This window comes from Haliaeetus albicilla, chromosome 8, assembly GCF_947461875.1.
Source record: "Haliaeetus albicilla chromosome 8, bHalAlb1.1, whole genome shotgun sequence".
Taxonomy (NCBI): Eukaryota; Metazoa; Chordata; class Aves; order Accipitriformes; family Accipitridae; genus Haliaeetus; species Haliaeetus albicilla.
This window is the reverse complement of record NC_091490.1, coordinates 2,775,861-2,802,924: the sequence shown is the minus strand read 5'-3', so window position 1 is coordinate 2,802,924 and position 27,064 is coordinate 2,775,861. Positions and strand designations below refer to the sequence as shown.

The following is a 27,064-nucleotide window of genomic DNA, read 5'->3' as shown; positions in this document are numbered from 1 at the left end:
TGCCTGTGGAAAGGGGCAGGGTATAACAAATATGGAAGTTGTGAGATAGGAAATAGATTTCTGCTGGAGCAGCCATCAGTGCTATAAACGAGATCCATCTCCTCCTCACAGTATCTACTTCCTGCAATACGTTCTTCTCCTACCAGTGTTCCATGTAATTAGACCAACAGCAATAAGGACTTAGTGTTTTTAATCAAATCATTGTTTTGCATTGTTGAGAGGAATGAGGTGCATGTACGTCTGCATCGTAATATAGGCTGAAGCTACAGGAAGAATGAGGATGAGAGAGATTTCTGATGCCAGCAACAATCTGACAATTGTTTTTGGCACTCACGCCACTGCTTTCTATTTATAGACACTTGCGTGAGTGCAGTATCTGACCATTACCTTTAAGTAATGCTTTGTTTTTGCACCCCTGTAAGTGCTCTGATTTCATATATAAATTTATTCCTTGAACGGTACTGCATACCTGCAGCTGAGGATAATGTAATATAGGTAACAACTCGTGAGATGCATCATTGGACAGCAGTTTTAACAGTTTCTTATTTAAGTTTCAAATTAGTATAGACACATTTGTATCATACGAAACATTCACTTAGTGAGAACACATGTTGGGCGCTGCAGTGCAGAAGGATGTGTGGGTTCCTGGGGGTGTGTGTGTGTGTTACTGTGTTGGGTGTTATTCTCCAGGAGTGGTTAAATATAGAAAGTTCATCGATTGTCTGACTTCCTCTATTGCTGTGATTAATTATTTTTCCCGCTCCACTTGACAGTTCTACCAAAACCACAGTTAATGACATTGCTGTATCTTAATATCGCGTGTATTTCCTTTTATGCGTCGGGGTATGGGGTAGTGTGTACGTGCGCGTGCTTGTGCATTTTTTTTCCCTCAGAGATAGAGGTGATCTGTTTACAGTTCTCCCCAAAGTTCGTCAATGCTTCTTCCAAATTAACCAGAAACAGCCGCACCACGATCTCTTACTCTTCCCTCTCCTTCCCATGGGACGGAGGGTGCTGTGCTGTGACAGTGGTGGGAGGAGAAGCCGCTGGTTCGTGGGGGGTGCCGTGCCTGCAGCCGGGCGCAGGTACTGTACCTACAGTCACCCGTAACCGTTACCTTCTTTTTTTGTTAGCTAGAGCGTGTGTTGACAGCGTCTGTATCATTACAGGGAGCAGCTTTTGGCAGCAGGCTGCATCCTTGGAAGACAGCGTGCAATCACATCTCCGCTTGCCAGCCTGAGCAGCCGTTTTACTTGTCATTACTCAGTAGACTACATCTTAAATAGTCCAATGTCGTAATTCGCAGAGGGCTGGAGCTTGGTGAATGAGCAGCTCGTGTGACAGTCCTGTAATATATTCTCCTGGGCAGAGCTGACACTCAGTAGTAATTAAAAGCTAAGCGCCCCTTTATACTAAAATTATAACTAAATTGGTGGTTGTGGCATGACCTGGTCTGCTGGTGGAGTTTCACCATCCCTGTTACCTGGCTTGTCTGATCCTGGCTTCTCTGACCTGGTAGAAATTACAGAGTAGGTCGTTGGCTGAAACAACTGAAATTCTTTGGTTGGGAGGTGGAGGCAGGAAAAGGATACGTTAGAACTTTTGTGGGCATTTTGTTTGGTTTTGGCAAGGTTTAACCCTCCAAATCTGCATGGGGCATCCAAGGTGAGGACTATTTTTTGATGGTGTGGGGCAAGGTGATGTTTCCACCTCCAAAATAGGGATGTGATACTTGCAGTGAGAGTTGAAAGGATTAAGCAATGCTTTGAAGATGAAAAGCATTGTTAAGTGCTTCTATAACTTTCAAAATGCATGTTGATGTTTCTAGCCAGATAGTAACAAAAGTTACAGGCCCAGAGGGCCTTGAATATTTTTGAAGGCAGCTCTGCCATCTTAATCCTTTACACTTACTCTGTGAAGGAAGAACAGCCCTTTCTCGTTGTCTGTTACTGATCTTGGAGGTTGGAAGAAAAAAAGCATGTTTTGAAGCTGAAAAGAGCAGTTTTGCTGGTAATTTTTTCCTGGTTTCCCCCCCCGCCCCACCTTTTTTTATTAATACTTGCTCAGGTGATGTAGTGATGCGTAAAATAACAAACAGCATAGTACAAGCTTCTCCAGCTTGATTGGCAAGCGTATTATTTATTTATTTTACTAATAACTTGTCTGGCCATATGTTTTTCAAGAAGAACAGATTGCGTGCAGACCAGAATGACACAGAGATGGGGAGATGTCCAGGGGTTTATATGGGGAGGATGCCCTGACACCACTGTTCTGAAAAATCCACGTTCTTTGAAGATTTCTGGGTGATGGCAAAGAGTTGCAGTCACCAGAACTGTCCATTTATTTAATCTCTTTGAAAATGAACACTGAATACAGTATTTTTTTTTCTAATGGGATGGTCTTCTGGCTAATGACAGTGGATTTATGACTTAGAAGAGAGAAATCCCATATTGAGCTGCACCGCAGACCAGTTGAAATGCCAGAACTGTGGTTCTCCATGTCTGCAATCAGGGATTTCACACATTTCCCCGCTTCTTTCTATGGGTATTGACAAATAAATCTGTCGGTGACTGTGAGGTACTTGGGCAGCAAGTGATGTAAAGCACCACAAGTCCTCCAGCACTGGGTCTGAAATCCGGACCTCTGTGGACCCTCAACCAAATGACAGCATGGAAAACTGCTTCCCTTTTTTTCCCTTTTACTTTCAGGCTGTTTCCAGGTGAAGCTGAAATACAATAGAAAAATATAAGTAAGGAAGGCTGATAAATGTTTGATTATATATATATTTTTTTTTTTTTTTTAATTATTATTTGGCAGTAGCACGCACTTTAGTAATAATTACAGAGTAGAAACCAGCGGAATAAAACCTCATCTGTTTTACATGATATTGTCTTGGTTTGAATCCAGCTACAGCAGCCTTTTTCAAGGCTCTCTGAAAGCCTAAGACAGCAGCAGTTTTTCATCCTGTTCCACACGGATTCTTTTTTTTCCGGCATGAAACATTTCAAAAAGATAGAGAGAGGTCCTGGTGGAAGGGCAGTGAAAATGGCTGCGCGTAGGAGACCGACTCTGAATTTTTAATTAGGCTTTGAGTTGTTTCTTCAAAGTGTCGGGACATCGTTAGTGATGTAAGTCTTGTTGCATGAGCGAAGACTGACATTTCACTTCAAACGGGGAGAAGGCAGCTGCCCTGGGCAGATAAAAGTTGCCGAGTGTGGTGCAGCAAGGTGGGTTGGTAGATAATTAGCTGTCCCCTGCACTGCTGCAACGAAGGATCCTGCCAGTCGTGGTGGGGACCGGAGGGGTTATTAGCGGCAAGAAATCCAAGTACGCTGTGAAGTGATTGGGAATCTCTCAGCTGTGGCAGGGCTGATAACACATATGTTAAGAAGGCGCAAAAGTAAATACAGCATGTGTCAGCCCACTTTTTTCTTGGCTTAATTCAGCAGAGGAGGAACGGTTAGTGGCTGACAATCTGAACATAGCAGAGAAGCTGCTGTGCTGCTGGTAGCTTGGCCAGGCACGGGTGAGAGAAAAAAATCTAATGCTTATTGTCAAATAACATTGAGTGCTTCACGTTCTTTCAGGCAGAAAGGCAAGATATGTTTGAGAATAGAAGGAAATGTGAAGTATTAGAAGATTTTGTGTGTGTGTGTGTGTGTGTTTACCAGTTATTCTTTTATGTCCATGGATAAAAGGAAGTATTAAGTATTAACAGATTTTTGTTTTGTTTGACAATTACTGTTTTGTGTTCATCAATTATTGGTGAAAAATTGGCAAAGAAATGATTGGAACCTTGTCAGTTCAATACTCTCATGTGTGGAAATGCCCAGCAATAAGAAGGTACCCCAAATTTCTGTATTTCCCGTCAGGGCACTCCATAGTTTGAACTGCTCAAGGCTGGGATACAGAGCTACCCCAGTGCGAGCCTGGCTCCGTGTGAAGCCTGGTAATGGTGATGCTTCATGGATCAGAGCTTACGGGGGTTTTGCTGGGGACTTCAGTAAGGGTTGGGGAGTGTCCCAGGAATGATTTATTTGTATGTAGTTGAATAGGAAAATACTAACTTCTGGTTTGTTTTTTTTTTTTCTTTTTTGCTGTACATGGATAACACAGCTTAAAAATTGAAATTTAAGTAACTTCTTTGATGTATCAACCTTTGTTTTGTATGTCAAAGATTCTGCCGAGGTTTTCACTAATACCTCTTCTTGTATCATAGGCTTAATGCTGAATAAAATGTAAAATTATAAAGTACGGAGGGACTGCATTCTGCAGTTATCGTTCTCCTGTAGTTTATTGTTGTTCAGTAACATACAGTTTTAATGAACTCTGAAAGGATATCCCTGTGCTCTCTTCCCATGGAAAACAGAGCTTAATAACATTGAAACTTACCCAGTGTCTGTTGTGAAAACATGCCTTTTCTAACATAAAATGGAGTGCATGCGAAGTCATTGCTTGAATCTTGCATTATGTGTGTATTTCCCCAGTACAGATTTCCATACAGATATTGTATGTCTAATTTAGCAGAGAAAATCTGAATTGACTTGTGAAATAATCATGGTGCTACAAGTCAATAATACTCATTTCCAATCCCATGAAAAGTTTTAATGGAGTCGCTTTTATCAACTGCCTGTAAGGTCTCTGTAGAGTCTCCCAAGTGATTTTGCTAAAGTATATTTGCACAATTGCAATCATTAGTAAAAACAAACTATTACGTTTCCCTTTACTAGCTTCACAGCTAGAAGCAGCTGATAAAACCAACTTTTCACTAGTGCTGTTTCCCTTTGAGTGCATGGTTTTGCTCAGCTCTTGACTATGTGATTTGAAGCTGCAACCGCTCTACTAGTAGAGCAGAAAAGCCCTAACACCTTTTTGAGAAAAGCTGCAATTTTACTTTCAGCATTTCTGCGGAGCTTTCTAGCCAGTGCTCTCTGTCTGGTTTTGGCCATCTTTTGCACATACTCCTGCGATACAGTAGGAATTTTTGGCTATATTTATGATCGTCACAGGTGGGAATGAGGCCAGAGAAAAAGGCTTTAAAATAGACACATCTGGAAGTTGCCATAAAGGTTTCTAGAAGCTGGAACACCTTAAGCAGAATTTCTTTTGCGCTCACCCTGGTAGGGTTATGAGAGTATTTCTGTGCCATTTTTTGTGGATTTCAGACCAGATTGTGTCTGAAGGTGAGTTCAGCTTGACAGTGATGATATGATGGTACCACACCAAAGGGCTGGGTGCTCCCATGACCTCCCTGTCTCTGGTTCAGTCCCTGCTTCTCTCGCCTTCTGCAAAGGAAGTATTTGAAATATTTCCTCTTGGGCTGTACTTTCACCTCAGAAGTAATATCAAACAAAATCTGGGGAGGTGTTTGTGGTGATGGGGCGGAGAAGAGAAGGGACAGACCCCCAAAAATAGCTATAGTGGGAGCCTGTTTGCCTGGAGCAAGTCCAGGCTCTGAGCCAAGGTTGGAAAGGGCTCACCAGCCCTTGGGAAGATTGCGTGGAGAGCCAGGAGGGCTCTTTGCCTTTTATTTGTTGGAAAATAAAGGAACCCTGGATTGTGTGGGTCAGGAGCATAAGATTTTATCAGAGCAGACTTTTCTTTTGTGTGAGGGTAGCATTTGATACAAAAATGAATGGCAAATCAGCAAAATATCTTGGTTTTAACCAAATAAGCAGCAATCTTCACCAGCTCTTTCCCAGAAGCCGTGTTAGCACAAGGAAGATCAGCTGTGTGATCCCTGCATGCTTGTGATCATTTCCTCTCTTTCCCCCTTACCACGTGATGGCGGATGGGTGTGAAAACTCGTCGAATGGTGCTACCGCTGCAGGCAGAGAGGTGTTCAGCACCATCCAGATGACGGCGTGGCCAGCGGTGATGGCAGAGCTGTTCCTGGCCAGGGACCATTCCACATCTGCTGTGTATCAGGCAGGTTGCGTGCTACAGCGTGGAACGGTTCAGCTCGCTGGTGCATCATCCCAAACCTGGCTGCTGCTTTGGGAACAGGAGAAAGCCCAAGTCCTTGGCAGAGACCGGTTGTGTTTGACCTGCGCTAGTACTATTTTGCCTCAAAACAGTGAGGAAGAGAAAAACAAGTCGTGTGTTGCTTTTCTGGCTGAAGTAGATGCTGAGATGTTGTATGTGTTGGCAAGCATCAGGTGAGGAACGCTTTTTGGGAATGTTCTACAACAGCTGCCTTGGTATGGCTACAGAGGCATGCGCTTTGTGGGAGCAAAATTAAGTTTGCCCAAAGTGTTTTCTTTCAGTGCTAGCCTATCCATTGCAAATCAACACATGGGCAAGTGCTGAGGGAAGATTGGTACAGAAGAAGGTTGTTTTCAGGACATTTTTATTGTTTTGTTCATGGTCAGTGAACTAGCACGTTATTTTCCCTTGTTTTTTCCAATACAGAAGTCATATGGGGTTTCTGACTTTTGATTTTGGAGACCTAAACGCCATTTGGAGGAAAAGAAAGAAGCAGGATCTCTCACCATTGCGAGGAGTGTAAAATGGAGGAGGAAAGGCCACTTCAACTCAGTGGATCCTAAATTGCAGTTCAGTATTTTGTTAGCAGTGGGGGCTGAAGCGGGTGCGTGGCCTGCAGGTTCAGCTTCCAGTTGACAACAGCCGGCACAGTCAAGCCCTCGTGGGCTGGTGTATTCAAGACAGGCCAAATCAACATGTTAGAGACAGAATTTTTGCGTTGTATGAAAGGTGTATAAAGGATAAAATAAAAGGATTTTTAATTTGAGGATAATATATTTAGCAATTTTAACAATGAAAGGCTATTTTATTTAGAGACGCTATGACTGTGGTGTAGGTAGTTAGACTTCCTTGGGCATATTGTTTGCCCAAAGAATCATGTGTAATGTGAATTTCTTAGTTGTCTTCCATTTATTTTGCCAGTGGCTATCCAGGACTGCCAGGTGCTGTGGGATTTATTCCCTTGGTCTGGCTTGGTGGAGTTCAGCTTCAGAAAACAATTTACAAGGCAAACTGCACTTTCTGGTGCAGGCAGGAAGACAGGGATAAGCACTGAGGATGGCTAGTTTGTCCCATTATCCAGCAGTGGTCAGGCATCTGTTTTTAAACTGTAAATTTCAAAGTCTTTGATCTGTTAGATTAAAATGAGACAATGTTATTCCTGGATACACAGTCTCTTGTGTCTTGCTTGTAGGAGGTCATGATTAACAAAAAAAAAAATTTGTAAAAAAGTTAGTATTCAAATACATTGCAGGAGTAGGATGAAAATTGCAAACTTTTCAAACTTTTTTAGCTTTAGATTAGCTTCACCAATGTTGAGGTCGCAAGTATAAAGCTAACATCACTTAAGTAGCCTACCTTCCTTTGTGAGTTACTGCTCAGTAGTGTAATTTGGGAAAAAATGATGTCTATTTTTAATTTTTTATTTTTGACTGAAATGAAACTATCGTTTTAAATTATAATATTCTGGCTCTTCCTTCTGAATTCAGCTGCTCTTGTATTTTATGTAGCCCTAGATGATTCTGATAGCTGCTCTGAGGGATATGCTTGATGGTCTTGAAATTATTAAAATCAGTTAGCTGAAGATCCGGCTGTTCTTGGCAGAGGTACCCGTGCTGTGCTGAGCTTGCTGCTGGGACTGTGGGACTATTCCAAAAGTTGTGTTTGGTTTTTAATGTTTTAGATAGTGACGTACTGATGATACTGTATTTCCATTAAAACTACTGGATGCAAAGCCAAAATTAAAATAACACCAACATAGCCATAATAGTAGATAACTAGCTTAATAGAAATGTCTAGTCATTTATTTCTGTTTGGTAAGAAATTGAATCTAATGAATTTTAAAAAATTGATTCACCATGGTGTCACATAAATGTAATTTTACCTCCCCCTTCATATTTATGTATTTATTCAGTAAGTTGTTGGCTGTAAGTCTAGAAATATATTCAAAAAAATACATTCTGGTAATTGCAGCCTCAGACTTTCAAAAGCCACTTTTTCATATGTGTCCAAGAATAGAAAGCCAGCCTCCAAAAATAAATGAAACCCAACGTACATCACCATGGTTTTCAGTGTTTGAAATGGAGGATTTCTCTTTGAGGAGCAGAGGTGCAGCAGCTATTTTGAGAAGGGATGGGAAGAGTTGGAGTCAGGATGAAATGAATGCAGACCTGCTATGTGAAGGCTCGTTTGAAAAGTAAGACCCGCTGAGTGTGCTCTCTGCTTCAAGTGTGTCGTCTGGATGATTTATTAGAGCCCCAAAATTCATGCTAAAGGGGAAGAGGAAAAACAAGCAGCTAGAAAGGGATAATACAGTCATTATAAATGTTAGTAGAGAAATGCATTGTTTTGGGATTCTTTGGAAATGTAATGAAAACTGTTGACTCCTATAAGCCAGGTTAGGTGAGAGCTGCTTTGCTAGATGTGCGTATAGTGTAGGTCAGGCTTACTCCAGGCTCTTACCTGTATTTTATTAATCCACATCTTGGTGCAGCTTTGATACAGAAAAATGTTCTTTGTATTCAAGGACTTTGACCCCAAACCTCGACCCATCAGGAAGCATAGGGGGTTCCCGTGAAGTTGTACTTCAGGCTCTCTTGTGCAGACCGAAGGTGCAGCAGAGCTGGGTTTCTGCTGCCTTCCAGCATCGCTCCACCATTTCCTGAGCTCTAGTTTGCTTGTTTTGTGTCATTTTTGCTGTTCCCTGTCTCCTCGCTTTCCAGTACCACCAGCGTGCTGCAAGCAATTTCCCTGCCCATCGGCATCGGATGAGCACTTAGCCCTCCTCCGTGTGACATGTGTGGGGCTGAGGAGGTCGGTTCGCAGCCCGGGAATGGCAGATGGACATGAATCTCCGATCAGCACAAGAAATAACACAATTATAACAGATCCCCTGAAATTCTGCGCTTGATGGAAGGTAACCCTGAGGGACTGGCAGAGAGCTGGATGGATCCCTAGGGCTGCAAATGCGTAGACCTGAAGATCTGCAGAGCACTGTCTGCATGACAAAACCCAGAAGTTTTGCAACCATCCGCTCTTCCTCTGCATCCACAATGAGGAGCTGGACTGGGTTTTTGCCACTGCTGCTAGGAGATGACATTTCATTTTATTACTGAAAACTGATTCACAGCCTTTTTGGGATTCTTGCTCTGAAATAAGGTTAGAGCCAGTGTTAGCACTGAGCCCTAAGTCTGATTGCCTGCGTGTCCAAAAATATATTTAAAATATTAAAACCTTGCTATAGCAAGTCTGGGGGCTGGCAGTGTGGCTAGCTGCAGATCCTGCAAAGGCCAGTTGTGAAGCTGGCATACAGCCATACACATGCTGGTGAAGATTGTCCACTTGTAGCCTTGCTTTGATACAGAAAGAAAAAAGATTCTTTTTTTTTTTTTTTTTGCCTTCCAGTAGGCAGAAAATAACTTGCCTTCTCACATGGCTGGCAGGAATTTATATCTACCTGACTTAGTTATTCAAAATCTTGGGAGATGCTGAGCCCCTGTGGGCAAAGGAAAGGGAGGAAAAGGATGTAGGAAGGGGTATAATGGAGAAAGCGGATAAAGTGGTTGTTTACTGCTTTCGTGTTGATGAGAGCAGGAGCAGATGCTCAGGAATGGCAGCTCACCAGTTCATCCTGACACCACAATGAAAGAGCAGGATTTGATAATTTTTATTTTTTTTTAACTTTCCTGTTGCCAACCCACCAGAGCAGAGATGTTGCTGTCCTCCGAGCATCATGTTTGGTGCAGGTATGCTGTCAGGGCTTGAATTATCCTTTCAGTTTTACGCCTGAACAGTGCCAAAGGCAGAGTGGTCATCATCTGATGTGCCTACGTGTCACCAAATAAAGAAATGAAAGCATTAAAACGTAGAAAGCACACCTTTGGCTGTCGTTGTGGGTACCAGACCTATTTGAGTATTACTGCAGAGGAGTTGTGAAGCATTCCCAGCTACTCATTTTAAACCCCAGTTTTCTAGTAATAGACTTAAAAATCTTATTGTGTGGTTGAGTTAGTGACTGAGTCTTCACTTTATAATCTCTTTATAAAAATGTATGCACATTAACAGGACTTATTTAATAGACACACTGCCTAGATGAAAGGGTGCTTTGTGGAAGGAGGCTTTTGTGCGTTTCTGGATCTCTCGGCAATTCCTGCGGAGCTTCCCAAGTCTGGCTGACACCGAGCGGCAGAGGAAAAGACCTTCTCGCTTTCAGCTTGAATGGAGAATAATGGGGAGCGAGATGGGAGTGGGGGAGGGAACCCCGCTCTGCGACGCAGGGGCGATTGGTATGGGCACTCACCAGCCGCGCATTTAACACGTTTAGTTCTTCCTACCCCCAGCTGGGGCTTTGCATTTGCAATGAGCTCAGTGCTACCCTGGCAGTACAAGTGGGTCTGCGTCAACAATAGCGGCTTCCCAGCCTGGTGAAATTGAGACAACTTTTCTCAGCTCAGGTAGTCCCTTTCTTGCTGGTTTGGTCTGCAGATCAGGTTTGTCTGTAATGGCCATTTTACCAGAAGAGCATTTTTTTTTTTTTTAATTGAGATTTGATGTTATCTTTCATCTTTTATTCAATCCCTCATCTGGCTTTTGCTATTTTTTTCTGTCTGTGGTGCACCACAGATTCTTGGTGAGAAAAAGGTTTTCTTTCTCAAAAAATAAGGCTGCAAGGTCATGGATATGTTCAGTTTGACCTGGCAAATGTCTTCACGAGAACAAGAATCCAGCAGACAACTGATTGTTTCCACTAGCAAAAAGAACTAAACTTCAACAAAAAAAATCCTGAAGTTCTCTCATAGACAGCTCCTTTTGCAGTTGCTGCTAATTCATGTGCTCTGTGGTGTTACAAGCAGAGAGAGCTTCGCCTTAGTCCCATTGCAATGACCCCAGAAAATGTATTCCAGTTTGGAAACAATTGAGTAAAGTTTCACAGAGAAGATTATTTTAAAAAAAAGGGGAGGGGGGCAAAAAAGCCACACAGTTTTAATAGGGATGATAAAGCTGGACAGATGTGATTGGGGTCCTTTGGAGTGGGGTTCCTAATTTGGTCAGATGGCCTGTCCCTGGTGGGAAAGGTAGGCGTAGGCATAGTCTCTGTATTGAGTTATTTCTTGCGGGCTGCTGTGCAAATGCTGCTCATGTATTTCTAAGAAAACAGCCAGTTGAGGAAGAGCTGGGGGCTGCTGGTGGTTGGATACCTCCAAACAGATGTGTGTTGATAGCGGTAACTCTTGCAGTAGTACCTCACTTCTGCTTCTTGCCTTGAACCCTTCTCTTCATCCCATCCCTTGTATTTGCAATGGTTTTTCAGTTGCGCTCATGACCAGAGACTCCATCATGTCAAGAAAGAGCAAAAGTAGGTCTGTGTCTGGCTTGAGTGGAGTGTCTGCAGGTTCACCCAAAGCGTAAAGCAGTTGGTTGTGCGGTGGCTGAGAGCAAAAGCTGAGGACTGGGTAACACCCAGGTACCTTCAAAGAGGTATGAAGGTATTAAATTGGAAAATGCCGCAAGAGGAACATGTGTGGCCAAAGTTCAAGTGAATTGTGTGAAAGGCAGTGGGCTGGGCTTTTTCCATGTTCCTGTATGACTTGAAAGCACTTCTTGTCTTGGGACAAACCGAGATATTATGCATTGGCGTCATTGTTGTGATTGAGGATTTTGTCTTAAGAATTGGAAAAAGCTTTTTGAGACAAATCACTTGACACCTTTTTGCCAGCAGCCCCAGCACAAGCACATAGCATTTCTCTGTGTAAAACCAAAACAAACAGCCAGCCTGTTAATTTTTGGATGAAGGTGTAATCCCTTTCCAGGTGTGCTTCTGAACTGACACATTTCAGGTGCCACTCACTTTCCTTGATCTCCTCTTGCCAAAGAAAAGATCTCACAGAAGTGACAGTAAGCTCCAAAATCCTTGATTTAATTCCTTCTCTAAGAGGAAGCTATCTGGCTTTCCCTGTTAGTCCCCCCTTTAACTCTATTTAATGAAGTGCATTATGTGCGTATATGTGGAACCTTATGCTATTCATTTATCTCTCCTTCTTTTTTCATCAAAACAGAAGAAAATTTGGCAAAGGACTAAGGCATCCCTAAGTCATTGAGTGATTTTTATTTATTTTTTTTTTAAATTACCTTTATTTACCACCCATCTTAAGGATAAAAGCTTCCTAGTTCATGAGCTTTCCCATATTTTTTAGTTTTGAGTACCGGCCTTGCTTCATTAGATAGAATGAACTTGGAATTTCTAAAAGCACGTGGTTGTACTGTGTTAATTTAAAAAAGAAATGAGGAGTTGTGTCCTGCAGGGTTCAGAAACTGGAGATGGCAGCACCAATTGCTCGAATCAGAAATTAGCCATTCCCCCAATAATGTGGATATAGATATATTGGCAGTTTTCTACCATAGAGTGTCCCTGCTCCAAATTTCTCCTGATTACAGTTCCTCAAAATCATGCCATTATTAAAACAGTAAGTCGGGTTGAGATTGATCTCGTAGATAAGGACTGTACGTTGTGAGGTGGTGTGAAAGTTTTATGTTCAGAACTTGTGGGAATTAAGTAATTTGTGATGAACATTGACAGGAACTTCGTCAGGAGCACAGAGCAGGGATTTCCCAGCAATCACCCGAGTCGTCTACTTTATTTTAGCACATTGCATGTGGGCTCAGGATAAAGGTTATCATCTTGCTAGTTTCAGATGAATAAACAAAAATACTTGCTGCATGACTGCAAATCTCACCTTTTACTAGGCTTTCCATGCACATGGGCTTGCTGCACAAATGGGATGTTACCTGTAACATCAAGCAGCTGGTTGAAATTTGTCATGTCTGTGGATTTGGTGTTTTTCATAAGTTTTTTTGTGGCTTTACCAGTCAAGTGCAACTCTTTTGTAATAATGAAATTCAGCAAGCTTTGAACTGTTTTAGCAAAAGCAAGAGGTAATTGAGATTGTTAGTTTCTAAAAGGAGGTATTTGGACTAGATAAAGCACCTGAAACTTTGTGGTTTGATAGCAATCCCCTATGTAATTATCTAACATTTTTCCATCCTACTTGCTTAGTGAAATACTTCGGAGAAACACACACAGTGTGTGCTGTACGGTAGTACTGTGAACTATAAAAAGCATGCATGTTCTAAAAGCTAGAGATTTTTTTTTTTTTAATTTTTCATTGCATATTTGCTGCAGGTTTTGTGTTCTCCACATTTGATCTTCAGTTTCTTTAGGGGAGAGTTAGTTGAATATTGAATTGAAAATCAGGTTCCTAGTTTGTCAGATGAAGATTTCTCATGAAGAATAATATTTTATTTTTTTATAGCTAGTGCATGCTTTGCAGACTGGGATAACAAGTATTCTTTTTTTTTTTCATCAGAAAAAACCCACTATTATTGTTATTACTATTTTTTTTTGGTGACTAAAAACTGAAACAGGAAATGACCTGAGACACAGTTTCCATGACACCCTCTCACTTGAATCCAGTTTTCAAGAAGATGAAAGGCCAAAGCAGTCTTTTGATAGTGAGCAGCTAATTGGGTGGCTGATAGAGGCAGGTTTTTCTGTGTGAAAAAAATATAGGAGAAAAGAAGTGGAACAGCTGTGTTTTGGTACATATGTATAATGCCAGATAAAACTCTCCAAGGACAAGGAAGTACAGTAATGCCTCAGTGAAAGGAAAATTAAGAATCTTTGAAAGCATAGATGTGGCTTTTTGGGGGGAGCTAGTATTTAAAATAAAAATCTACTGGAATGAATGTGTTAATAAATAATGGATTTGTAAAATCAGAACAGAACCTCCTGCTCAGTGTGAAATGTGGTGTTGGTTTTTGTTTCTGTCTAGGCAAATCCTAAGAAAATGGCAATGTGCTTAGGGGTTGTTTTTGCTGTTTCCTTTGCTCAGCATGTTCCTACCCAGAAAGAAGTGGTTAGAGCAGCCAGGTCTGCTGTTACTGCAGCTCACCTGAGGGCAGTTCATAGACTTCCTCACTTTCGATCATTGCTTTTGCCCCTCCTCTAATAGTGTGTGTTAAAAATGTCACCATGCAAAAGTAGAATGTAGGAATTTGTCTTTTTGGAATATAAACTTAAACCTGAGAAGTCTCTTCTGCTGATAATGGGGATGCTGATCAGGGTGTTAACGTACACGTACACATCTTCCGAGACATGGTAAAGGCGATAAATATTTAAAATATAGTAAAATACTTAGCACAAGGACTTTTTTTGATAAATGGTTTGAATCTCAGATAATAAAGCAGATTAAATGCTAGATATTCAGACAGTTCTAAAGGAAGTTTATTTTACTTTCTGGGAATTAACACAATATGAAGTGAGTGCAGGTTCCCTATATCCATACAACCGGGTAGAAAAAGAGAGTACAAATCATACAGTCCTGCCTTGTTGATTTTTCCCTCTGCCATCCCACTTAGTTTGGGAACTGCAGATGTCTGAACAAATTATTTCTTTTCTAAAAGCGGGTGTTTTAAGTTGATAAACTTCTAAGCCCATTACTAACTGGTGCCTGGCGTCTATTCTTGATTTGAGGGACCAAGTCCTGAAGGAATCCTAATAAGTTGAGTTGTAGAGCGAGATGCGAGTTTCTAATTAAAGTGCTAGTGTTTGCTTCTGCTACAGCATCTCAAGGTGTTAGTGCTGTTGTATTTTATATCTCTTAAAACATAGGCAGTGCACTACAATTGATGACTTTTTGTTTACAAACTGTTTCTAAAATTGTCCTATCCAGATATTGAAATGAGAAACTAGGTTTTAAAAGTTCTTTTTTTTTAATTCCATGAAAATAGACGGCGTGAAGGACATCTTAATTTGCAGTCATATTGAATACAGTTTCAGGTTTACTCCAGTGAAGTAGGGAGCAAGTAACTTGGAGTTGTGGATTCAGACACAGGCTGTGGTTAGATGTGTTGGCAGATGACGGCACATCCAGCCTCACGGCTGGCTGCTGTGCAAGGAGGAGGTCCTTCTCTGGGCACATGCTCCTGCTATATCAGGCCTAGGGTTGCTGAGCAAGCTCATGAGAACCTGCTTTATTTTCAGCAGGGTTCTGTCAAACTCACTCAACCTACAGCCTAGTGGCTTAGTTCTAATAGCAAACCACGTATTCAGGAGGGTTACAAAAGCAGTTGAGCTGATCCCGCCTGCTGAGAGGAGAGGGTCTTGCTTGCCCCTCCACTGCCGCCAGCTCTGTGGCCCATCCCTTGGGCTGTCTGAGCTGGCTGCACCCACCCATGCAGTAAAACATGACTCCTTTCCCCTACTCTGAGATTAGCCTGGGCTTTTAAACGGTTGGATGGATTTTCATGCCTTGCTCCTTCTTCAGTAGGTGTTTTTCTGTCCAGATGGAGAAGATAATTGCCTTATCTAATGTGTTTCTTGCCGCTGTGCGTGGGTTACCTTTGTTTTCCCGTGAAGTTTTTAATACCTGGAAGGGAAAGTTGTTGTAGGAATGGTTTGAGGTTACTGTTGTCTTGGGACCTTGTGTGCTCTCCATGGCCATGTGGTACCTTGTTGGTCCTGGAAGTGTTTCCAGCTGGTTAGTGCTATTTCCATGCATTGTTTTCTCCTTCTGAACTTTTTATGCAAAGTATGCCATCTAGGTTGGCATACTTCAAACTAAGTGAAATAGTCTGTTTTTTATCTCCTGAATATCAAAGCAAGCCTTTTTTTGAATGCAGGAGATTAGGATCTCCCCAATGAAAGCTATCTAAGCCAACAGTTTCTAGTCTATGTGAAAGACTTCAGTGGTTTGTGAACCTGAAAATCTGCTGCACCATCGGTAAACAACCAACAGGAGATGGGTCTGGAGGAATTTGGCACAGCTTTGGCTGATTGATGTAAGACCTTTTCACAACACCATCATGCACTCATAACTTCTCCAGTGGTAAGGAAGCAGCTTACTGTCTGAGAGGGCTGCTTCAACATAAATAAATAAAACCCTCTAAAACCAGCTTGACTGCTAGTGTTGGGCAGCTCCTCTGCCTTCTCCTATGAAGATCTTATTAGGCAACAGCTGTGGTCCCGCTGCCAGTTTTCCTCTGCAGACTAAGCCTGGGGGACTGCTCATTAGCTCCCTGCCTGCCTGCGAGAGAGGAGCATGTAAAATTAATACACGAAGAAAGGGCCATGGTCTGACACTGCGGGAATGCAGGTGGGCTGGAGCGATGCGCGGGAATTAAACTAACGTGCTAATCGCGCTCCTTGCAGGAGGCTGGCTGCTCTGTGCAATTTCAGTATTTTCTGGTATAATAATCCCAGTGGGTTTTCACTAACTCTTTCCAGCTCTCTCCACTGATAGAGCCTTTAATGTTGTGATTTATGTGAGAATTTTGGTGAGTATTTTGTGAGAATTTTGAGAAATAAATAGGTATTCCTGCCTTCAGAAATTGGAAAATATTTCTTTCTTTATGAACACAGCGTGGCGTTTGCTGCTACTCCTGTGTGATGGTGTGGTGTTGAGAGTGTCATTTCCCAGGAACAGTGTCTGCATCTGGCAGAAATTTCTGTGCACTTTGAAATTTTGAAATCCAATCTCGTGCTTGGACTGTCAGTGTGGAGCTTTCTTATGGCACTCCTTTATTTTTCTTTAAAGGCTGAAATTTTAATATTGATCCCAGAGTATATATTCAACTATTTTGCTCAGAAAATAGTCATTACATGTGCATTGTGAGAGGCTAAAATGAAAAAGAAGTCAATCTGCTGTTGTACGTAGGAGGCAGAGGGTAGCGTGTTCCCGTCCAGCTGTGACAGTCCTACGGGTCCTGCTACCCCAGGGATCATCCCTCTGTCCCTGTCCCTTTCTTGTAACAAATCTGTTTTATCTGAGATTAAATGAAATCAATCTGAAAACGAAGAATAGTAGCAAGATCTTCCAGAAGCAGCCATTTAATGATAATTTTGAAATTCAATGTTAAAGAAAACAAGTATTTCATATAGATGCTGTTGCCAGAGCCCACTAAAATGCATTTATTTTCGTGAGTACTTTATATGGAAAATGTTTAGCAGGCAGGAAGTATGGAATCTTTTTTGCACCTTTTCTAACATTTATCTTCAGAACAGGTGGAACAATAACTGCTTAATAAAGGTGTTTGTCTTAAATGTAGCTATTCAGGAGGCTATAGAACAAATAAATTGGAGATTAAACCAAACACAGTTTAGCAACAGGGAAGATAAAGTTGAGAGAAAAAATGGGAAGCCAGGTCTCATTTTCACTAGTACTGGTCTACGTCACTGTAATGGTGTAAGTGCCTCGAGGGGGTTGCAAATGTGATTTATTTATGTCGGAAGGGTCTTGTATGCTTCCAGCGAAGCACAAAGCAGTGAGTGAATGAGTGTTAGGTTTAAAAACTGCCTGATGGACTTAACGTTTTGTCAGCTGTACCACTTGGTAGGTACTGTTTTTAGCATCTTTCTTGCAATGTGCTGTGTGATGATTCTGAATTTCTGCACGTCCAGATGCATTACACTGGTTTCTGGAAGTCAGATTGCACCGTGCTACCCCTATTGCATGCCAGCTCATCTCTTCATGTAGCAAATTCGGGGTGGAACCTACCACTTTCCCCAGCGTTTGCAGCTCAGTGATAGTTACTGAGTGATTGCTACTGAATATACAGTGGTCCATTCTGTATTGAATGCTTGACATCCCTCAGGCACTGACGACGTCAGTCCATACCATGTGAGTTTGGTGCTGCAGCTGTAGAACTTCAGAGGTTCCTTCCTTGGCTGGCTGTTTGCCCCATCTCTCCGCTGAGGTCTGCCTCACAAATAGTTGTGTTAGTGCAATGGTTTGTGGGGCTGTAGTATCAACTGGAGTCTTGAAACGAATCCCTGGGATTGCAGGGGTTCAGCACAGCCCCAGCAAACAGTGGTGCCAGCATAACAGAAGTGCAAAGGTAGATACTTCTTAAGGCAGATTTGCTGCTTGTGCCTGCATATATATGACTACACTGTTTGAGGTAAAGAATAATTGTGTTTTAAAACTTGCCAGCTTTCAAGATGGGTGATCATTGTATGCCAGTCTCAAAGAATTTGTCCTTCAGAGGCTCATTCTCATTTGTTTTGGTATGAAAAGTGCATTGCCAAGAGGTGCCGCCTTGCCCTGCAGCTGCTGGAGCAGCTGGCTGAGCTGCTGGGATTGAACTTCAGCAGTAATCACTGAGTGGGACTTGTTAGAGGAGAGTGAAGCATGTACAGTGACAAAACAGATCTAAAATTGTTGTTTAACTATTTGTCTTCACAAAACTCGAATTGGAGTGTTTGCTTATTAGCATTTAATACACAGAGAGAGATGTAAAAAGACCCTTAAGCCTGATAGCAGAGATTTCTTTGTGCCCAAAACTTGTGTTTCTAAAAAGTAGTCCTTAGATCTGATGGCATTTCAATTGACTCTGGTCTGCGGAGGTAAAGGAGGACTTTTCAGTACTTAAAGAGGGCTTAAAAGAAAGATGGGGACAAACTTTTTAGTAAGGCCTGTTGCAATAGGACAAGGGGTGATGGTTTTAAACTAAAAGATGGTAGATTTAGACTAGATACAAGGAAGAAATTTTTTACAATGAGGGTGGTGAAACACTGGCACAAGTTGCCCAGAGAGGTGGTAGATGCCTCATCCCTGGAAACATTCCAGGTCAGGTTGACGGGGCTCTGAGCAACCTGATCTGGTTGAAGATGTCCCTGCTCATTGCAGGGGGACTGGCCTAATAAATGACCTTTAAAGGTCCTTTCCAACCCAAACTATTCTATGATTCTTTGAGAACATTGTGGAAACCTAAGCAGGGCTTGGAGTCAGTTCTGGTTAGTGCTGACCTTAGAACAGGCAGGTTCCTTCACAAGAGAGCGTCTGCCCATCAGATATTTCTGTAGCTGAAAGCTACGTTAGAAGCAGCTGGAAAATCCTCTTCAAACTTGTGTTTGTTGCAAACGCCTACCATGCCCAAGGTTAGCGCATGCCTTCTGTCCTCGAAGAGAAGGGATAAATGCTCAGAACACTTTGTTGTTTGGGTTTTTTTTAAACCAATATATATGTTTACATGAGGGCTTTGTCAGCAGTTGAATCTTGAAGGGTTGGGTTTTTTGTTGTTGTTGTTTGCTTTGGTTTTGGTTTTTGTTTTCCTCCATACATCTCTCCGGTCTGTTTTGGTGCTTGAACAAGACATGCCAAACTCTTAAAGTAAAACTAACTTTGCAAGTTGTAAACTTAAAATGGCATTGGCACTGCAGAAATGGCTCATCTTACTTTGTCCACTCTTTCAACAAGGAACACATTGAAAACTAATTCAGGACCCCCCCCAGTTTCTTCTACACTTTATGCATTTGCTAACTTTATTGTATGAGTATCCTACTCTTTTTTGGTTATTTCTTTTAAGTGAGAGGACCACTGTTATTTCCCCTATGAAATAACAGATTACAGTAGGGGGCAGGTGTTACAGCTGAAATTACCTTTTTGATTATCCAGATTAAAGATGACTGCATCCCTTTCCAAATAAAAAACCCCAAGGATACAATAGGTCATTCATGTTATAGCTTCTTTTTTCATTGCTCTGCAGGGGGCTGCATTTTGTACAAGCAAAACTAAATCAGAAACTTTCCTGATAACTTCTGGGCGGCTGAGCAAGGAGGGGGGTGTGTAGAGTGACATGGTAGAAGGTTAGGGAGGGTAGGAGGAAAATACATATTTAATTTTGGTTTGGAAAAAAGGGTCTCTGAATTGTTAGCATTCCAGGATCAAGCAACTAAACCTTCTAAAACCCTGTAGAGCTGACAAACCAAACCAAACCAGGACATCATCTGGAAATGATTCTCTTCTTCATTCTCTGTATTGCTAGTGTAATGAAATAGAAAAATTCCAACTCCTTGTAATTGTTAAATTTTGTCATGCAAATGCGTTATAGAGTTTGAAAAGGATTGTAAAGGTTTTGCTCTGATTTTCATGCTTTGAAGAAAACCTCTGTGTCCTCGCTGCTTTGGTTGAATAGAGGAGCAGCTTGCAGCAAGACATCAGCTTTTCAAATCACTTTTATATGAATAATAGCTCATGGTTGCGAATAGGTGGAAATTGGATGCAAATATATGAAAAAATATTGAATTAACATAAGCAACTAGTGATTGCTGTGTTTATCAGATAGAATACCTTCCTAAACTGTTTTAAAGTTCATCAATGATCATTCATCTTCAGATGATACGCTCAGATATTTCTTGGCTGGCTGCTGCATGCTTGGGGAGGATTTGGTAAGCATTCCACTTTTTTGTAGTTTGATGCAAAGGTCACCACCTCATAATTCTTCACATGTGGAACAGAGTGCGTACTGCGGTATGTTTTCTGTCTGGATAATTTATGTTTTTATTAGATAATGCTCATACTGGAGACTTCACTTTGTGGATGAGAGTGGAAGCACAGTGGAGGAGGGAGCAGGCGGTAGCCAAGTCTGGCGCATAGGGGCAAGGGATGCTGCAAAGCCAGGGGTGTCATCTGGAAATGCGGAAGACATCGGTGTGAATTGGTGGTGTTTACTTCGTACTTAGTGATGTTGTTATAATTGCCACATCATAATTTTTACTTAAAAAAATATACTTCTACCGTGTGAAAGTCTGTAAATCCTCCACCATAAAATACAGCTGCTTCATATTGCCACCTATTACTCATTCATTTGCAAGTGTAGGGAGAAACAGGAGGACACCATATTGTTTAAAACTCGATTTAATGTGTTCTGAGACAGTAGAGAAAGGACTTTGCCTCGCATGGAGAGAGGGCTTTCAAAATTTTAAGATTTAATTTTTCTTTTTAAGAAATTTGATATTCTGTGACTTCTAGCCTAACCCAGCAATTCATACCATTAGTTTGTATTACTGTGCTGTATCACATCTATTCTAGGATGGACATCACTTTTTGGAATCTTTTGAACTTTTATATTGCCTGATGCTTTTGATTTTGTAACCTTAGCCTTGTGCTTGTATCCTTGTTATATTTAAGAGTGAAAAGACATAGAAAGAATTAAAGTCAAGCTAGGGAGATGAGACAGAAGTGTTAAGCTGTTTTCAGCATAGGTCTGTCTGTTCCCAGTGTCTGTGTAGCAAAAACTATATTGTGAAAACACACGGTTCAATTGTGTCATGGAAGGCTTTGGAAATCAAAATATACATTACATGCTGAATTGAGAGGTAAAGTTAATTTGTGGGTATCAACAATTTATTAATTTATTAAAGTTAAAATTTATTCATTTAGCTAAATTATCAGTATCAGTGTAATGAAAACATTTCTGTCCAATAAATCCTTTTTTTTTCTTTCCCTTTCTGACTGTCAGATACTGATACCAGTATAGTAGTAACCGTGTTTGATGACAGGAATATTTATTCCCTGAGTAGCATTAATCTACTTCAATTCTGTCTACATTCAAAGTAGCATTAATGCCTTTATTTCTCCTTGGTGTCTGAACTCGCTAATCCTGATACCAAAGTGGATTACAGTGTCATTTCCATGTGTTCAGACGGATGTGCAACACATAGATAATTGCACAGAAAAGCAAAAGAAAGGGAATTTATTTAGGTTGCCAAGCTGGAGGTGGTCTCCATATACCCTTAAATCCTTAATTCAATTTCAGGTTCGCCAGTCAGTCCTGTTGGACTCATGTGCCGAATGAGGCTCGGCAAGCTTGCGGCCTTGTTTCATGCTCATTTTTGACATCGGAAGCTGTGCTTCCACCAGAGTAATGTTTTGATGCCTGTTCAGCTCAATTCATCATGTATTCATAAAGAGCAGAATTATTATATAATGCTTTAGAAGAATTACAGATTTTAATAAAATACTGTTTGTTCTAATGCAGCAGCATTTCATTGACATTGTGTATTTCTGAGTTTGATAAAATAACAAATGAAAGCTTGGATGATTTACTCAAAATGAAATAAAAACTATTTTGAAGAAGCAGCTGCTATTAAACATTCTAATTTGAAAACCCCTTTGACTGATAAATATTTTATGTGCACTGAAGCATCCTCAAAAATTAAATATGAATGAATGGTAGGAAACCTTGCAGTACTATGAGACATTGAGATTTTATAATTTCAAGTGCAAATGTCTGCCTAGGGATTCTTGATTATTTTTAATGAAGATGACACTGTACACATGATCAGCATGAGTGCTTCTTAAATAAGAGAGTTTGTATAAGTAGTATCTTCTGAAGGAAATCACAGCAGAGATTTATTTTGAGTAAATGAGCAACCTTTTCTCCAGAGGTTCCAAAGTACTTTATTTTGACAAAGTTAAACATGAATCGAGATTAAAAAAAAAAAGGTCAAATAATTCTTTTCTGTTTTGAAACAGAAATTGTTTTAATTGTGTTCATTTACCAGGAGCTGTGGAGCTCGCTTCATAGTTTGTAAATGTTTTGTGAAAAAGCAGCTTGTAATAAGATTTACAGAAGGAATGAAAAACAGTAATTGCCTCTGTCATTGTTTTAATTTTAACAATGTGTGTGCGCATAAGTCCTTTTTGATCTTTTTAATAGGTACAACTCAACTGGCAATGACATCACATCATAAAAGGAATTAATACTACCATTATAAATTTCCTGGGCTTTTTTTTTCTGAAATGTTGGTTCCCTCCGGTTTAAATTCCTTTTTCACAGTGGCAGTCTGCTCCCAAATTCAGTTGTCTGCTCTGTTACTCCTGTCCTCGCAGTGTTGTGCTATGTTGACCATAAATTACAAGATTGTGTGGCTGTGCAGGATCCCAGGACTGTGCTTGTAGGTTTGTAGCAATTGTCTTGCATGTTTTCTGTATGTTTTTTAGGTTGCAAAACATGAATCTGATGTCAGTCAATTCTAGTTTTTCATTCTGTCCTCTACAGCCAGGATAGTGCAGGTCTCAGTCCAGTCTGCTCTCATCTCCTCTGTGCTTAGAAGGTTGAATCAGGTAAAACCAACTCAAAATAGAGGGAAAACCTAACGCTATCTTCAAAAAAAATCTGGGCTGATTTTAAACATCTTGAAAGCTGTTTGCTTTTTCCATCATTTTTGTATAATTGGTGCTTTGCATGTGAAGGTGCTTTACAGTTTAGGCCCTTTAACTGTGTGCTTTTTCATCTGGACTGCCAAAACCAGTGAGCAATAAAAGGTAACTCCTTGCAGCAGGTTATTGAGCAGAGTCCCTTTGGATGGTGGATGGTTTATTTCCATGTTTTTGGCAACTGGTTAAGTCTAACATTAAGGATCCTTGTCTGCAGCGTGTTGGCATGGGGCAGCGTGGCGGTGGTGGGAAGAGATGCGAGAGCTGCCTGTGCAGCATCTTCTGGAGACTCTTTGGCTCTTCCATCCTCCAGAGTGTGTTACACTGCTGTGCTGCTACCTGGGTGGGTCCACACTGAACTGATTAAATCCTCTGTTGTCATGTTTCGGGTTTTAGTAATCTGCAGAAGCAGATTAATATTCACTTAAAGGATTCCAGGTTTTCTTAGAAAAAGAACATGCTTTCTTCTCTTCTGGTAACCTCTTCAAAAAACAACCAACCTACAAAACCCCACAAAACCCTTTGCAACCTGTAGTGTTCTTGCTCCTTTTCTCAGCGTTTTCACAAAGAAGTTGAACTTTAGAAATAAATAAGAGTATTTTCAAAGGGCCAAAGGAGCACAGTTATTGAACATTGTCTTACCTTTAAGACTAGAGGAGGAACTCAGGAAATGGAGAACAGGTGATGCTACTCAATCTACAGTATGTGTCTGCAAACTGAAGTATAAATTAGAAGAATTAGTCTTTATACATCTTCTTTTAAAATAATTTTATTTCTTTTCAGTGAGCGAAAAGGAATTACACTGAGAAATAAATACTTGATTTACCTTCAATACCTGTATAATATTTTTGTTCAGCATTATGTGTGCATGTATTTGGTGCTCTCATCAAATGATCAACCTTCACTATCCTATAGTGAGTATATTTTACAAAGGCTTCTTAAAAATAGCAGCTTACAGAAGCTCATAGTAGTGCAGGTCAGCTGGAGCTGGAAGTAGTGCATTTCTCTCTTGAAAACTCCAGGGTAAACAGTGGTAGATCTGGGACAGCCCCAACAGAAAACTCTTCCTGCAGTGACTCTGAGGGTGTACGGCTTTAATGTGAAACCACAGGAATCTGACCACATGGCAAAGAGTATCCCATACGTTGAAATAACTGCAAAAACCTCTTCCACTGACTAAGGAAAAGGTGCCTATGTGGAAACTAAAAAAATGCTGCATCATAATCCCAAGAGTCATCTTTGGACAGGTAAAATGCCTTCAGAGATTTTGGGGGGGGGGAATTCTTACAAATTTCAACTGCTAATTTGTAGCATCCCTTTTCAAACACAGAAATCATTCAGATGTTGTTCACCTCAGCATTGTTAATCAGCAACTCAGCAGAAGAGTGCATACTCTGATTTTTAAATTGAGGTTCAGTCTAATTTCCTGCTACTTTGTGTTTGAAAGATAAATGTATTTCTAATAATTTCAGCAAAACTGATTTTTAGAAGGCTGAAATAATTATTTTTAGTTAGGAAATACTGTAGGCTGTTCATTCAACAACAGTGAATGACTATTGTTTTCATGGCGTGTATTTATTATACTTACTTAAGATGATAAGTACTGGTTTGCCAATATTCAAATATTGGAGCAGCAGATTAGAAGTTCTGTTTTGTGTTCTGATTTTTTCATAATCCTTTTATGCTACTTAGTCTTCTTTTCTTGAAGTATGATTTATGCTAAAGTTGCTGTTGTGCAAGAGAAACAAGCAGAGATGAGTTTGTTTTTAAGTTTTGAAGCCCTGGTTAAATGACTCCCTGAATAATGACAACATTTGTCAGGGTGTCTTGGAGACTGATATAGTACCTACAAAAATTTGGACTTAAATGTCAAATTATGTATTCTGTTGAACTGAAATAATTGTACATACCTGAATAACCCCCGCCTGAACGCTGCTAATGTTAAGCGAACTTGAACTGTCTAGTGTTCTTCATGTGGAGAAATGGACACACAGTTGATATGTAGGATGTCTATATTAGGGACACCCGGTATAGACATGGAAAAGGGAGTTATGTCAGAGAGCCATCTCTCTCCTTTTTTATTAGGATGACATTCTTTGTAAAAACGAAGTGAGACCACTAAAAAGCAAAATACAAAGAAGTTCTTTTGCTTGGTGCCAAGCACGCCTTGGTCTGCAGCAGGTCCCTCTGGCTGGAGCATTCTCCATCTCAGCGGCTGCCTTGGTGGAACCGTCCCATCTTCTGGGATCCACAGTCAAGGACCCTGGAGCTCCACCCTTGGCTTGCAGCCTCTTCAGTTTGTAAAACAATGAGGGTGCAAGATAAAGGGCTCTCCTTTGCAAAACGTCTGATAATTTCTTGCTGCCGAAGGCTGGTTGTAGAAATTCTCATGGGATGGCTTGGCCAGAGCGCTACAGAAAATGCTGAGGCGAGTTTTGCTCTTCTTCAGTGCCTTCCCTCATTAAATCTGGAGCTTTCTTTCCCTTTTCTGGTTTGGAATCTACTTTGCTCTTGATTAACACTGGATGTTTTGTTTGAGTTTTGGTTGTTGGGTGGTGTGGTTTTTGGGTTTTTTTTTTTATTTGCTCCCCCCTCTTTCATGTAAATGAAGTCTTGCTATTTTGCTTGCTTTTTTTCTTTTTTAATTAGAAGAAGAAATGCTTGCATTCATGCACAAATTACTTTGAAGTGCTGTAGGAATTCAATTCATGAGCCTCCCCTTAGTCTCAATCTTTAATTTTTTTTGGGCGAACCGATAACATCTCATGGCTTTGCTCTTTCCAGAAGATTACATTTGTTTACTGCGGGTTGCTCTACCTCCTTCTGTGTCCCAAGAGATCAAGTTAAACACGAGGAAGAACGGTTAATCGGCCAGCTCCCATTGAGCATTCCTGTAAGGTTTTGTTTCACAGAGGGGTGACTCATGCTGGACCACAGCTCTATGAAAGAACGAGGGAAAAATAGTCCAAGGGACTAATTGACCTCGGTTCAGCAGGAGCCAGCTGAAGGTGGGTTGCTGGATGCCGTGGGCGAGCTCTGCTCCTCTGGCCGTTTTCCTGCAGAGCCTGGGGGGTTATCACTGACTTTGGATGAGCGCTAGAAATTCACTTGGAAAAGTGGTTTAGCAGTTTCTTCTAGAGATTATCTTCTTTGCTTTACCAACATAGCAATTATTTTGCTACTTTGCATCTCTACGTTATTTTTCGGGGTCCAGAATACAGCACTTAACTCCTGTTGTAGGTGGGTTTATTCTTGTTGGTAGTGTCAGGTGGCCTTCTGACTCATGAAACATAATGGGGAGAAGTTGTGAGATAATTAGTCCATTAGTGTGCTTGCTCCCCGAGTTCATTCCCCCCCTGTTTTGGAAGCAAGAGGAGAAAATCCCTATTTCCAGTGCTGGTTGATGGGTAAGTCTCTTTTCATTAGCACCTAAGTATAGTGAAATGTTGTTTTCTAAAGCTCACAGAGAGTACCAGGGGATTTCAAATTTCAAGGTCAGAAAGAGTGCAAATTAAACTGATTCTTCTCTGCTTTTGTAAGCATCTGGTGATTGACCCACAGTTTTAGTGTGGGGGTCACAGCTCTGGGACTGGCACCGTGTCCTCAGAGAATTGGAGAGTGGCTGAGCTGGGACAGGAGCTCCCGGGGTCCTCATGCCCTGCTCGGCCAGGGCACCTGTCCTGTGGGGTCTGAATGCCTCCGAGGATGGGACTTCACAAGCAGGCACAGGGAGAGCTTTGCATGTGTAATGTCTGCTGCTACGAGTGCCTGTTCCTGGACATGCGCTCTGGCTGCCGCTGCTCTGGATGCTGTTCCCACCCTACCGTTTGTAGGCAAACACGGATCTTTTCCCTGTCTGTACTCCTTTGGCTCCCACAGCTGCTGCATAAACCAGGTTTGGTTTGAGAAGTGTTTTGGAAGGCTATGTCTGCAGGTGGGATATAGCCCTAGTACGTGCTGCAATTATTTCTTTCTAGCCCAGAAAATATGCTGACATTAAACTGGAAGATTTTTTTAATATACATGCCGTCCTGTAAATCTGTGTCAAGAGCTTGATTTTCTAGCCACAGCACCTATGTGAGCCA

At 41.2% G+C, this 27,064-nt stretch overlaps 1 protein-coding gene across 1 annotated transcript in view; it reads left to right on the top strand.

Annotated features, from left to right (window-relative positions):
- The window catches only part of CACHD1 (cache domain containing 1), a 112,596-nt gene that overhangs the window by 2,911 nt on the left and 82,621 nt on the right, over window positions 1-27,064 (top strand). The window lies entirely within an intron of this gene.